Below are 13,524 nucleotides of genomic sequence, written 5' to 3' on the forward strand. Positions count from 1 at the left end.
TGAGGACAGAATGGTGTGGGTGGTGACTTATCTTTCTATGCATAGGACCTAGTAGTAGTAGGTTCTCACTCTGTTTGTTGAATGAATTAAATAATTTATGGGAAATACACAAAACTTTCTGTCTCTCTCTCTCTCTCTCTTTCTCTCTCTCTCTTGTCATATGGAGATCCCAGAGAATTTTCATACCTTGTCTGAGCCCCTCAAGACAGTGGCCCCCGCAGGGACTAGATCCCTCCCATCTTCAAAGGCCATGTGTTTGGCCGGAGTTGTTGAGTTGTGGTTTTTCCCCTCTTGCTTATCCTCATGGTTTGTTTTTCTTTACTCATTCATCGACTCATTCCTACATTATTTATTGAACAGCTATTAGGGGCTAGGTACAAAATAAAACAAAGAACCCTGCTAGCTTTCATTTTTAGCAGGGGAAGAGGGCCAATAAATAATAAGCATAATCAATAAAGTAAGTCAGAAGGAAGTAAATGCTATGTAAAAAAGAAATAAGAGCCAGAGGGAGGAGTGGAGCTGTGAAGGAGGGCAGGCTGCCGGTTGCAGCAGGACGCTGAATGAGAATGAGAAAGTGAGATTTGAGCAAAGACGGAAGGAGGCTTTGGACCTGGTCTTGCAAGTACGTGGGGGAGTGTGTTCCAGGTGGAATGAAGAACTCAAGCCAAGGCTCCAAGGCAACAGGAGTGTTTGAAGATCAGCAGGGGGCAGTGGAGCTGGAGGGGTGGTGTGGGCTTGCCTGAGGGTAGAGAGGAGAGCTGGAGATGCAGAGAGCTGGGTGATAGGGGCCATATCAAGTAAGGCCCAGTGAACCCTGCGGTGGATGTGGCAGGAAGAGACAGATGCTCGATCAGTTTTGAAGTGAGAGCCAGCGGGGTTAGGGATAGAGTGGACAGGGAGTATCTGACAGCAGAAGCGATTGAAGGGTCACCACAGGTTTCTCATCTCCACAGATGGAAAGATGGAGTTGGGATCTGTGAAGATGAAGCAGATTGGAACTGGAGCCAGATTCCACATTTCCCAGCTGGCTCCACTGATTCCATTCCTGGATTCAAGAGGAGTAGGGAGATGGAGGTGCCCCCATCCCAGTGAGACCCCAGACCCCTACTTTTCTGAGCCTTCAATCTTTTCAACAATTCAGGACTGCCTTTCAGATTCATCACTTCTTCACGATTTCTACCTTGATTAATTTTACGTGGCTTGGGTCTCCCCGCTCATTCCGTATTCATACATAGCTATGCTTTACTTCACACAATAGATGAGTTTTTGAAAAGAGAGGTGTAAGTCACCTTTTAAAAAAATATTAAAGCCTATTTTATATTCACCAGGGGAGCTAACTATTTCAAGTACCCTATTATTAATGCTTTTGTAAGGTGAAGAATCCTTTGGTTAGATGACTGCGGATCTCCACTAATTTATCCGTCTTTGAGAGATCAGGTTATCGTGTATAAAACTGAGCACTCACATAATGTGCATCTGTACCCGAGGTCCTCATTTCATTGGAGTGGTCCACTGGGACCACAGGCTCAGTGCGCCCTCAACCTGAGCTCATTTTCCTCCGGAATCCTCTTTCTCCTCTACTCCCTGTTCACCCAGGCTGTAATCTCAGATCATCCCTGGATATCTGTCCCCATCATTCTTTCCCTAGCTTCTCATCTTTTTTTTTGCCTTGACTGTAGCTCACAATCTAGACACCTGAGCACAGTGTTTGTAGTCCTGTCTGTGACCAGTACATGTGCCTCAAGTACCTCAAAGATCATCGATGGTCACAGGTGGGAGCCCTCACCTTCATCTGCCCTGTGGGCTCCTCATGCCACCTCATTCTGTTCCAGTTCTTTCCATCTGCCAAAGCCCAGCCCAACCACTTTTTGAATCCTTCTCTTTCGATGGCACTTTGTGCAGATCATTTTTGTGGCACGCGCCCCTGCTGTGGTGGATGGTGCTCCCCGCCATCACACCTTGCTCACCCGCCCATATGCATCCTGCCCCCTGGGTCCTGTCTCGTTCTGTGTCTTTTCCCCGGATAGTTATGTGTAGTGAGTGCTTAGTAATAATGAATCAGATGACTGTGTGGCTGTTCTTTTTCATTTTCATATTTTATTGCTGACACATGCTATGTTAACTGTAAGCTGTGTCAAGTCTGTGACTTTTTTCCCCCTTCACCTCTCTTCCTTCCCATCCATACAGTCCCTGCAGATGGTGTGTCCTGTGCTAATGGTCCCTTCTCCCTTAGCCCTGGGTGTTCAAGGTTGCGGGACCCCCCCCCCCCCCCCCCCCCCCCCCCGGTGGTAGATAAAGAGCCAATTGGGAATTCATCCCAAGCACTTTGGCCTCAGGTTTGTTTATTTATTCATTCATTTATTTATATCCCGTGTGGTGGATGTGAATTTCAGGCCACCACAGTAGGGTGCAAGAAATGTCACATTTCTTTATTTCTCTAAATCAAATTTAAACGATGCCAAGCTTCTACCTGCTGAGCTGGCAGGAAATTCAGTCTGTCTTCCTTCTCCACCCCGAGGATTCAGCCTCAGTCTTCTCATCCCTTCGGAGGCGCTGGGGAAGAGCTCCTTAGTGACAGGTCTGGTCTCTTCTAGCCCTTGTGGTCTACAGTCCCCTCTGCTTCCAGATCCATGTTGAGAGGGCTCCAGAGCTCAGGCTGGGGACAGCAGGTACCTGCTGAGATTCCCCTGTAGTCCCAGAGCCCTGTGAGAAGAGACCCAGTCTCCACTCCCCAGGGTAACTCCAAAAACTAGAGCCCTTCCCAGCCCCAGGGAGCACTCTCTAAACCCTCCTCCCCCGAGCAGCTCTACCACCCCGTGAGCACCCAGTGAGGCTGGCTTCTTAGTACCCAAGTTGGTAACCACTTCTGAGGCAGGGACAATCTAGATGAGAAAGAGTAATGTCTCTTGTTCCTTTCCGCCTCTTTTAATACCACCTCCCTAGACAAACAAACTTACAAACAGAAACCCCCAATCTGATTTTTCTGTTATGCAACTGAAGAAAATGATTTATGCTGAGGACACTTGTCATAAATACACGATAACACAGCAACAGAAACAAAGAATTTGAACCAAGGAAAATATAAGTGTAGATAATCACAACCAAGAAGGAAAGAACCACAAATTCTGTTAACTATAGTTGTTATAGTTAAGCTTCACATTTGGCTCTAAGCTTTCTGGTAGCCAAAGTGAAAAGGGAAATGTGATTTCAAAACTCTCCTAGATGCTCTCTGAAAGGAAGAAGCCATTTCTTAAGCGAAGCAAAGCTTTCCCCCTTCCTTGGTTCTAAAATAAATTTCTCATGTGAGGCTTCATCAAGTAGATAAGAAGCAAAAATTCTTCTACCAGGTTGTAGGAGTATGGTCTGCAGATCTCTGCATCTTGTAGTTTTTACCTCTTGATACGCACTTAGCAGGGTAGTGTGCCTGTGGGCCAGCACATAGAAACATTAGCCACAGATGTTGGCCCTTGCTTTTGTTGTGCTTTAGCTCCTAGATGTGGGCAGATGTTGCTGATAGCACTGTGGCACCAGAGCCTAAGCAGAACCAGCACAGGGCACACCTCTGGGAAGATCATTACCTAAGTCAGAGAAGGGCATGGCTGGACTGGGCAAGTGGGTTTCAATCCTGATGCCACCTCTGCCTGTGGAAGGCCTTGGCCATCCCTCCTTCTGCTGAAATCCACTGAGCACAGGCACTGGGACTCCATGTCCACCCCCGAATCACCAATGCCAAGCACAGAGCCTGCCATATATCAGCTGCTAAATCCATCAGTGTTCACGAACGTGCTTGTTTTCTCCTTTATGTCAGTTCATATCTGTAACCTGGTCTTTAAGCTCCCTTCCTGTGTTTCAGGAATAATCTGGAGCTAAATAAGAAATGAGTTCTTCGAAGGTGCACTCTTTTCCTTTGCAAGTGACAGGACTAGGAAAATAGGCCTGAGGCTCCATCAATGACTTAGGGGACATCTGAAGAAGAGCAGAAGGTGCTCTCAGTGGGGACCGTGAGCCCTGATTGGCTGCGAGGTGGAAAGCATGAGGTTTTGTGTTCTTGTAGGGGGCTTCGTGAGCCAGGAGCCCTGATGCCAGTCCTGCAGCAAGACTTCACTATCCCGAGAACTTGGGCAGGTCATTTAGTTTCCTCATTTGTAATAGGAGGACAATGTCAGCTATTTGAATGGTTCTTGTTTGAAATAAAAAGGCTCACTGCAAACAGAATTGCGTAAGGAATTGTGGCTTATTCCTAGTGTCGTAGTGGGGGGTAAGCTTTCCAGACAGGGAAACTGCAGGACAAGGACTTAGTGATCAGAAGGAATAAAATATATTAAAAAGTCAGTGATTGAAACATGCCCCCCCTGCCAAAAAAAAAAAAAAAACTGTAAAAACAGTGAGAACACTGGGAAAAAAAAGTCAAAATTAACGTTCAGAACTTTGGAAATTAATCAGACTTTGAACAATCTGAGGAGCATTTGTTCAAGAAAAATGGATGACTCTTAGTAAGAACCATGAGCTCTGTGGCATGTTAATTTGCCCTTTGGCCATTCGCCTCTCTCCAACACTGCAGTACTCTTAAAGACCACGCAAAACTCACAACCACAGTAGCTGTGATTGTTATAAATTGAGGTGTTAATTGTAATCGACAGGTAAACCACTAAGAAAATAAGAAGCAACAACAGAAGAATAAAAATGGGGTAATAGAAAACATCCATTTGACATAAAGTAAGGTAGACATGGAGAGATGGTGGAATAAAGATGTAAGACATACACAAAAGAGGAAATGGCAGAAATAATTCCTCCTTGATACTGATTGTATTAAGTGTAAATGATCTGCATATTCCAACAAAAAAGCAGAGACTGGCAAAATGGAGTTTGGAAAACTAAGATCTAACATTATGCTGTCTATAAGAGACACTTGAGATTCATATAGGTTGGAATAAGAGAATGGTTAAAAGGATAGCAGGCACATAGTCACCAAAAGAGAAGTAGACTAAGAGTAATCAAAATAAACTTTAAGACAAAATTGTTACTGGAGACAAAGAAGAATATTTTATGATGATCAATGAGTCATTATCATGGCCCCCGGGAAGGAATCACAAATGTGAACATATGTGCACATGACAGAAGAGCCCCCAAAATACAGGAAGCAAAAACTGACCATCAAAGAGAAAAGCAGACAATGCAATAATAATAATAAAGACTTTAGCACCCCACTTTCAATAATGGGTGGAGCAACTAGACAAGATGAGTGAGAGGTAGAAGACTCGAGTGACACTTTAACTAGGCCTAACAGACATCTATAGAATTGTCCATCCAACAAGAGCAGCGTACACGGTCTTCTCAAGGGTAAAGGGAACATTTGCTAGGAGAGGCCATATGTTGGGCCGTAACACAACCTTAAACTTAAAAGGATTGGAATCATGCAAAATAATTTCTCCCACCACCATGGAGTTAAACTGGAAATTGATAATAGAAGGATATTGGACAATTCACAAATATGTGGAAATTTAACCACACTCCTAAATAACCCAATGGGTAAAAGAAGAAATCAAAGGGAATTTAGAAAATACTTTGAGGTGAATGAAAATGAGAACACAATATGCTGAAACTTCTGACATGCAGCTGAAGCGTTGCTTAAAAAGAAATGTCTGTCCCTACCTGCCTCCATTTAACAGGAAGATCTGAAACTAATAACCTAAATTATTACCTTAAGAGATTAGAAAATGAACACATTAAACCCAAAACAATAGAGGAAAATAATAAAAATATGAGAAGAGATATATCAAATAGAGAATTAAATAAATAAATAAATACTAAAGAAAGATCAAAATGTTGGTGCCTGGAATGTCCACCAGATATTTAGGAGGACTAATTTGGTAAAGCTGGTAAGAACAGCTTTGGTACTGGGCTGCCTTCTACTTTGAATTGTGAGACACAAACTTTCTCCTGGAAGAGTGACAAAATGAGATGACCATTTGGTCGAAGTGATCCAGATGTTTTATAAGTAGCTTAAGAATAAAATCAGTAAGGTGAAACAAGAGGCCTCCATCATATTCCAGCAAACCAGGGAGACAAGCCTGGGGTAGCATAGTGGCAGCAGATGGTCAATTTCAGAATAAAAGGGATTAGGGAGGAGGGAAAGAAGGATGGCTGTTTGGATATTTAAGAAAGAAAAACCGAGTTTGGTCCCAGCTCCATAATGTATTGCCCTTTGGTCTCAGCAATTCCTCTGAGTTCACCGTTCCCTCACCTATGGAATGAAACCAGCAATGTTTGCCTGGCCTGCATCACAAGAGCTTTGTATGATTAAATGGAATAATGTGTATAAAATAGCCAGCTGCGAGCTCTCAAACTCTTGACAATGTGAGTTTGTTTGCTACCACCATAATGAATTCAGCTTCTGACCATGGTGCTCAGTAGTGAACTTCCAAGTGGAAATGTTGAGTGGGCAGGTGGAAACGTCGGCAGGTGGAAATGTGGGCAGGTTTTCTGGAGAGAAATTAGTGCCAGAACTAGCTTTGGGGCATCACCTGCCTGTCTCAGGGAGAGGAGAGGAGAGGAGAGTGGGATGGGGGTAATGTGGGCAAGAACGCATCATGGAGAATCAAAATAGTTAGGGGTAGAGGTAACCAGACTGGAAGGAACCCAGAGCTCAGGTTTTAGAGTTGCAGGATGCCAACACCCTGAGATGTGAAAGAGAAAGACAGGGGTCTCAGGACGAGTAGGCATCTGTGTACTGTACATAGGAGTCTCAGAAAACAAAGGAAGCAAAAAGAGCATTATCAGAAGTGAACTGGGCGCGGTGGTGCACGCCTGTAATCCCAGAGGCTTGGGAGGCTGAGACAGGAGGATAGTGAGTTCAAAGCCAGCCTCAGCAACAGCCATGCGCTAAACAACTCAGTGAGACTCTGTCTCTAAATAAAATACAAAATAGGGCTGGGGATGTGGCTCAGTGGTTGAGTGCCCCTGAGTTCAATCCCTGGCACTCCTCCCTCTGGGGGTGGCACCAGGGTAGAGTTGGCCCAAATGACAAGATGAGTGGCTCAAATGACAAGAGAACTGGGACAATTCAGAGTCTTGGTTTTGTGGTTCTTTGTTTTGAAATGGAGACTCATGGATCTCTTAGTAAAGTGCCAGGCCATGTGGGAGTCACTAAGGAGGACAGGTGACCCCACTTGTCCCTGCCTCTGGTACTTAGGTGCTGCCATGCCCCGCATGGTAGGTAGGGGGGAGCCCCTCTCCAGGGAAGCAAGGAGAGAAATGCCTGAAATGTTAGATACCCCAAAGCTTCAAAGCTCAACTGGTTTTGTTTTCCAAGCTCAGTGATGGAGACGTAGCCCACTCAAGCCAGCAGACTTATTTGGAGACCTGATCCCTCTATTGCCATCTGCCCCCCTCACCTGGGGTACCAGCTGGAGTGTGACCCATCTATTTTCAGACCCCAGGATGCTCACTGATCATACGAAGGGCACTAAATGGGCTGGGTGTGATTCCAGATCCTTCCCAGCTCAGGACTGTGCTTTGAGAGCTGACTGACTCAGTGGTCCCCTGCACTTAGGGAACGGGGTGCAGCTTCCCAGCTCCTGCTTCTGCTGAGTCCAGATGTTTCTCTAGCATCCAGCAAAGTGAAGCCAGAGGTAGAGCTTCCTGGATCCCGAGGGCAAGACCTGTCTTCTGTTTTTTCATGGTGACCTGTGGGAAGTTGACCCTGATTGCTCAGCAGTGCTGCAGAGTTGCGCTGAGGAGGGGCTTCCTCGTTGGGAGAGGGGGGACTATGTGCGTGTGTGTTGGGGGGTTGTATTCTCTATAGCCTCCATGGCAGAAAGATCACATGATTCAATTGTAGACCTCTGGACTGCTGCAGTCATTTCCCAGCCCCCAGGGTCCTTCTTAATGCACTTGACCTCTGCAGTGAAGGCAGCAAGAGTTGAGCCCAGCTATCCTGAACTGCCTACTTCATCTGTTTCTTGAAGCCTGGAAATGGAGTTGGTTGTGGTTCAGTGGCATTCGGGAGCTCCAGGCTGTGGTTCTTGTAACCACTCTTATTTTCCCTACCCAACCCTTAGTCTTCCTCATTCCCAACCTTGGGCTAGCGATGTCAGCGGATGGAGGTGCCTTGAGTGAGTTCTCAAGCAGCTGTCACCACCAGGTTCCTAGGGACCATGGGCACAGAGGACTTGCGAAGAAAAATCCTTCTTCTGCAGGTAGGGACTTTGACCCTGAGTCCCTGATTGGTCCCCTACCTCAGAGTTGACCTCATTGCCACAGACATCCAGGACGCCTACTGTACCCTTGAGAGCTACCCTAGGCAAGTCATCTCATGCCCCACCATTGTTCCTGGCCTCCAGAAGGACAAAGATGCCTCTCTCCAATGGAAGTAAGGTCCCCTGCAGATTACTGTGGCAGCCACACTGTGTTCCAGGGAGCAGCAAGAAGGAGCAGGGCACAGCTCAGCAAATCTGGAGACAGTTCAGAACAGGAAGAGAGAGGACATTCAGCCCCAGGATCATGTGCCGCCTGTGCTCTTGCTCCTCCTTAGGGGTGTGGAGGGCAGGTGGGTGCCTGTACCCAAAGCCACATTGCATCCCAGGAGTCTAAGGGTGGCTGCTGTTCTCAAGGCTTAGGTAGGGCACTTTTTCTCCATGTGATCTTGTTTGAATGGGTCCTGGTGTCGTTTCTTCAGCAAGCTGAGTTTGGGGGCTGAGTGTCCTCAACTTGGTAGGTTAAGTAGGGGGAGGCCCCAGTGGCATTGGAGGTAAGAGGGAGTCTCTGCAAAGAATTTGCAGGGCAAGACAAAGGTGAACTGGACCATATGTATGTTTGAATGCAGAGCCTCAATGTAATTCATTACTGGTTCTGTGATGCTAGAATCATATCTTTCTCTGGCAAACATTTTTTTTAAGGTTCTGGGGATATCATAAATGGGGAAGCTGTAAGCATTGCCCTTAAGCTGCTCATAGTCTTGAAGTCTCAAGTAATTCATTTGATGTGCAAAGTACTGTAATAGGGATGATGTATTGTGACTGCACACAACAGAGAAGGACTCACTCTTCCTGAAGGACAGTGGAAGTTTTATTAGTTAGGATAGAGGAGAAGCTGCTCTAACAAAAATGCCAAAAATTATAGTGGTTGAGCCAAGAGGCAAGGAGCTTCTTCTCCTTCTAGGGTGGCCCAGGTGGTAGCACTCTGTTACCCAAGGCCATATATGGACAGCCAGGGGATAGTTGCTGCCTGTACCTAGAGTGTTGTTCTTGGCTGCATGATTGAGACTGTCCATCAGCCTCACATCCGTGCTCCAGCCTAAAAGAATAGGAAAGAGGGGTGGGGACCGTCAGTTTCCATTTTAAAGATTTTGACCTGTGTGATGTACACGTAACTTCTGGTCACCTCCTGCTAGTTGATGGTTCCATCTGGCTGCAAGGAAAAGAGAGAAACATAGTCAGCAACTGGGAGCTCATGCCTAGCTAAAACCCAAGGGTTCTGTATCAACTGGATGAAGTGGAGAAAGACTCAAGGAAACAGTGATCAGTCTGTCCAGAAAGCTCTTCAGAGAGAAGGAGCTGAGCTGCTCTATCTGCACGTGAGATGGGACCTGGGCAGGGCCAGATAGTCAGATGCTGGTGGTGAGGACAGTCGTGGGAAGATGATGGTGGCAGAGGCAGTGCAGGTGGTGTCATTATAGAGGTGACACTATATTCCCTTTGACATTGTATGTGGAGGTAGAAGAGGCAGGGTCCGAGGGAATAGGCAGGTGGTTTTCCTGACTTTGGCTCCTCAACTTTAAATAGAAGTCACAGAGCTCATCTATCCCTTCCTTCTGCAAAAGATGAAACAGAGCCAGAGAGGGGTGAAGCGACATGGTCACACCCCTAGTGAGATGTTGCAAAGACTCTAACACAAGTCCTTTCCTATGACCGTTTTGTTGGGGCATCTGAGAGAACTGGGAGTGCACAGAAGTGCTGATCCATGCTCCTGGTGCTTGCCTGGGCCCTGGAAAGCAGGGTTGGGTGTTTCTTTGGCTTGTGACTTGGTTGTCCCTCGACTTGAGCCACTCTCGGTGGTGCTGTTTAGCATGGAGCTGGCCCTCCCTTCTCCTCACCTTCTCCTCCCCACTGGATATCATGGCAATGAAATACCACCTTGGCTGAGTTGGAGAATTTGTCATTTTTACATCTCTACATCCTAGTGTCTTCTGCTCCCGTTGACAAATAAATCCCCAGGCTGATGGCTGGCCCCAGCCATTCATTAAGCAAATAAAGCCCAGTGTGGGAGTCAGAGGCTCATAAATAATCCCGGGTGTTTTATCCCCCCTTGCCTGCTGCCTCCAAGGCTTTGCATATTTATAATAAAGGAGCCGTATTTCTGACACAGACTATTATGTGTGGGAGCACGTGGTGGAGACGGGCAGCAGCCGCAACCCTGGCAACATGCAGGGGGCTCGCACACGGGTCTGGCTGAGGGCATTTGCCCTGAACCCCTGGATGGTGGTGTCATCCTCCAGCAAGGCCAAATCAAGGCTGTCTTGGTCAGCACTGAGCTGGCCTGGGTGCCCTTAGAACTTTGAGCTGCCTTCTAGTCTTGATTGGAGGAGGGAGAGACCTGGGGTGAGTAGCAGCTTCGGCCTGTCCCGGAAGCAGGGAGAAGGAGAAAAAGTCCATCCTGGTAGTAACAAGAAGGATGAGAATTATTAACAAAGACTTTTAATATTAAAGATGGGGTTAGGACTTGTGAGCATACATGTTCATTGTGTACCTCCCTACCTATCCTCATTAGCAATGGATCAAGCAAGCTTCTTTCAACTGATGAAGATACCGCCAATACAGACTCCTTCCCCCAGCTTGCACATGCACACACATGTGCACCCCCCCACACACACAGCACACCCTGGCCCTCTAGTGTGTCAGACCCCCAGGCAGCAATTGTTGCCTAAAGCTTTCTAGAGGCAGAAAGAATTGTTTATGGTGGTATAAAATCTACGCTGTAGCAGATGTGATTTAATTTAGATTCTTATTCTGCCACACCAGGGAGGGACATGGAATTGTGGTCTAAACAGAAACACGAATAATGGTCAACCAGTACATATGCCAATCCTGATAGGAATGCCGAGGCCCCACTATTGTGAACCCATGGGTCTCCCTGTTCCAGACTTCTTCCTGAAGTTGCCAGGGTTGGCTGATAGCAGATAAGACCCCTTTTGCAATGTGCTAAGACAGGCCAGGATGAGGGTTAGGTCTCTGACAGGGTTCCCCTTGCTTCTCAGAGTATGACCATGCTCAAGATGGGTCACCTTTAATGCCCAGGTGAGAGCAGGTGTGTCCTGATTCTTCATCCTGCTCGATATGGTGCCAAGTGGACCGGGGTTTCTTTTTGAAAAATATGGGTTATGATGCATCAGTGAATTGTGGTTTTTTTTAGGACCCAAGACAGAAGGAAAAAGCATTACAAGTAAAAAGGGAAAGTTTCATTCACAAATTGTGATTCTGCCATGCTCGTAGGTGTCTGTGCTGTCTTGGTGTGCTGATGGCCATGTGAAGTGTATCTCTTAAATTGGGTTGCACTCAAAAAAGTGGCAGCACTGGCAAGAGTGGGGAAGAAAGTGCCCTGGACTTGGAGTGGAGAGACCTGGCTTCATTTCCCAGTGGGTCCCCTTTCATCCTTGAGCACACGTTCATTTTGTCCTTGACCTAGGCTATACTCTTTGTATGAGTGTGACAGAAATGAACTGCTGGGCTGGGGATGTAGTCAGTTGGTAGAGTGCTTGCTTCACACAAACACACACACACACACACACACACACACACACACACACACACACACATGACCTTCTGGGATGGAGTGGGAGAATTTTAGAGCTGGGAGAAACCTCAAAGATTAGCCAGGTGGGTAGAAAAAGATCAGAAAATGCTGGTCCATAGTCACTTGGCACATTATAGGCCAAAGAAGACTGCACCTCTTTGTGAATTGGGGGATAACCCCCTTTCTGATAAGTGACAGGTGCTAGAGACCTGGGGATCTCCTTTAAAGCGATTGCCTTCGTGTGGTGTTATGATGACCTGGCTTCACTCACTTCGGCCTCGCCAATCTCTGAGCCAGGGCAGGGTGACCGACCCAACCCTTACAGGCCTCCCACCAGCGTTCTTCTGGGGAGAGAAGACAAGACACCCTTCACGCAATTAAAAGCAACAGGAGGGTGTAAGGGAGACGGAAAGTAATTCTCCTTCTTGGAAGCCAGCCAGGGCATCCTTGTGCCAGAATCAGCAAGGATAATAACAACAGCCATAGTAGTGGGAAGAAAAGGCTTCTACGAGGCCTCGGAGATTTGGCCAAGTAATAAAAGAGAATGGGAAATTAAAGATGGACACTCTGACCTTTGCAAGTCTCAGGTGGAAAAGTCGGCAGTCCTGTTCCTTACTGCAAGAAATGTCCTCCTGAAAGGGCCTAACCTTCCACGTGGGTCTCTGGCTAGAATGCTCAGCTGGGATGGTCAGTGTCCTGGATCAACTCTGCTAAACTGGGGTGCCCAGTTGTTTGTTCAAGCACCAGTCAGCTGTGAAGATATTTTTTATATGTTTAACATTTAAACCAGTAGACTGCCAGTAAAGATTAACATTCGAACCTGTAGACTTTGCACCTCACGGACTCCATCCTATAAAGTGGGCGGACCTCCTCTAATCAGTTGAAGGGCTTAGGAGCAAAGACTGAGTTTACTTGAAGAAGGGATTGGCCTCAAGACTGTACCAAGGAACCCAGCCTGAGTGACCAGCCTTCAGACTTAAGACTGCAGGGCCCAGTTTCCACCCAGCAGACCTACAAATAGCATGAGCCAATTAAAAAAAAAAATCTCCTTCTCTGCATGTACACACACACACACACACACACACACACGCTTACACACGTTGTTCATTTTATTTTGTCTGGGGAATTCTGACTTGTGTTTTACCTGTGCCTTTGATCCTATCCACTCACAGGTTAGAGCTGTCCAGTTCACCTGGACTTTGGTCCTTCCCCCTCCTCTATCCAGTAGGCCAGTAAGCCTGTCATGTTTTCCCTGTCACCTGTCTCAACTCTAGCCCCGCCTAGTCATCCCTTTTAATCTTATTCTGGGAAATTGCAGTGGCCTCCAGAGCTGGCTCCTTCCAGTCCCTCTCCGTTGACTGTGACCCATGGCTGTCTCTGCCCCTCTCTTTCCACACTGTGGAGTGTTAATGTGAGGCAGGCTCCTTGCAGGTCCCGAAATCCACACCCACTCATGGGCAGGCAGAAGGGGGTGGGGAGGGGCACAGGCCCTGGAGTCAGACCTCTGCCACTGGGACCTTGGGTTGTAACCCTCCTGGCGTTGGACTAGATCGTTGTGCCAGGGTCTTGAAATGGGGTTCCTAATAATACGCACATCTCAAGAGTTGTGGCAAGGATTAAATTAGATGAGCCGTGTAAAATTCTTCACTCATTACAAGTACTCAAGTCAGTCTTAACTATTTTAATTATTATTATCATGGAATTAAAAAAATATGGTCCCAAGTGACTGCTTGC

The sequence above is a fragment of the Spermophilus citellus genome (assembly GCF_964194105.1).
Source record: "Spermophilus citellus genome assembly, chromosome: 13".
Classification (NCBI taxonomy): Eukaryota; Metazoa; Chordata; class Mammalia; order Rodentia; family Sciuridae; genus Spermophilus; species Spermophilus citellus.